General features: G+C 48.6%; 1 pseudogene; it reads right to left on the reverse strand.

The window, feature by feature from the left end:
* Positions 1–692: 692 nt before the first annotated feature.
* Positions 693–1,026, reverse strand: LOC144782802 (large ribosomal subunit protein eL33 pseudogene; annotated as a pseudogene).
* Positions 1,027–1,695: the final 669 nt, after the last annotated feature.

The following is a 1,695-nucleotide window of genomic DNA, read 5'->3' on the forward strand; positions in this document are numbered from 1 at the left end:
TCACTTTGTTTCTGACTCAATTCCGATTCTAACTCGTCTCGACAGCGCCACCTTCCGTCTGCAAGATCACTAGAATGTTTTGCCTTGCTTTCTCCTGAGCCTTGACTGCTCCTACTGCAAATCGGGAAGCCGCAGCTCCTGCGGCAGTGCAGGAATATGGGGAAATGTAGCTGTAAGTTTGAGACTTTTGAAACAGCTCTGGAACAACAACCGTCAGCCGTCAGCCCTCAAGTACATCAGCGGACACCCCCCGCCCGTTGGCGTTTCGATTTTCGGCCAGCATGCTGCGGGTATACAATGCCGCTGAAGTACAAAGCGTGCCTCAGAGGTGTGGCGGATCGACCGGCGGGTCGGCCGGCCAGGCGGTGTTCACTATCTGTTGCCTGATACTCGGCAACCCTCAACCAACCGCAACATGCCACCACTCGGCTCCGTTACCTCGTTAGCTCGTTAGCTCGTTAAATCTTTAGTAGGTCACCTCTGCCTCTGTGACGAAGAGGAGCCGCAGCCTGCAGCAACCTCCAGCGCGGCTTGCGGCGATTCACTGCGTTGCCCCTCCCCAATCTGTGATCTCGGCAATCGGCAGGAAAGCTCCAAAAGTTAGTTCCTATTTAATGACCAAGTTAACCTACGGGGCTGGCGATTTGATTTGCAATGAGAAAAATGACTTGGGCAATTTTTTTTGGGGGGGGGGATTTTTAGCACGATTTATTGTGATCAACAATTCAGATCCTTGAAGGATACAGCATCACTCTGATCCTGTGCCCCATGGCCTTGGTGGGTAGGGTGCTGCTGAACTTGGCACAGACCATGCTGCTGTTACCATGGGTGCGAGTAACCTACCCCAGATCACAAGAGTTTTGTTGGGTTTGCCACCAGGAGTTACGGTGTTGTTCTTGGCTTTGTATACGTATGCGCATCGCTTGCCCAAGTAGAGGTCTGTCTCATCTCGCGCATAACCCTCTAGTTTCGGAGACCATGTTTGTAGACAGCAAAAATGGCCTTACTCCACAATCTTGCAGACATTCTGTAACTTTATAGTCCGGCTGTTGACAGCCCGCAACCAGTTTCCAAGATGAAGGGAAAAAACGACTTGGGCATATTTTCCAACATCAGGGCTTCTAAAACATCTTTTATAAGGACCCTGCATATATCTACAGCACCCCACACCCCTGGGATACCTAGGGGAGACTTTAAGGGTTCTGAATATGTAAAGAATATTGCAGATCCTCACTTCACAGTGCTCCTAGCACAACAGTCGAGTTTTGGGAAGCACTTTACTCCAATGTGGAGAGTGAAATGCGCAATTTCACTAAACCCAAGGCATATAAAATGTATTTCATAAGGGTTCTTGTTATAAATTCCTGATTCCTCACCACTGGAACACCTAGGGGAGACACTAGGGGGTGCCCATTGTGACAAAATATTGAAGGTAATTCATTTGTAAGTGCCCTTAACACCAAAGCCGAGTTTGGGCCCAATTTACATTTTAAAAGCAGGCCTGCAACACAGTGCTGCTTTTTAACTGACCCCAGGCCTCAGTAATGCACACATGCAAGTGCATAAAGGGCTGCTGGCCTCTAAACTGCCATGCCCTATTATAAACTAGGGACCTAAATGTAGTTTTGATCCCCCTGCTCTATTATGTACTAGGGCCTTATAGGGAAGGTCATGACAATCATAACCCATAGTGTA

The sequence above is a fragment of the Lissotriton helveticus genome, chromosome 9 (genome assembly GCF_964261635.1).
Source record: "Lissotriton helveticus chromosome 9, aLisHel1.1, whole genome shotgun sequence".
Taxonomy (NCBI): domain Eukaryota; kingdom Metazoa; phylum Chordata; class Amphibia; order Caudata; family Salamandridae; genus Lissotriton; species Lissotriton helveticus.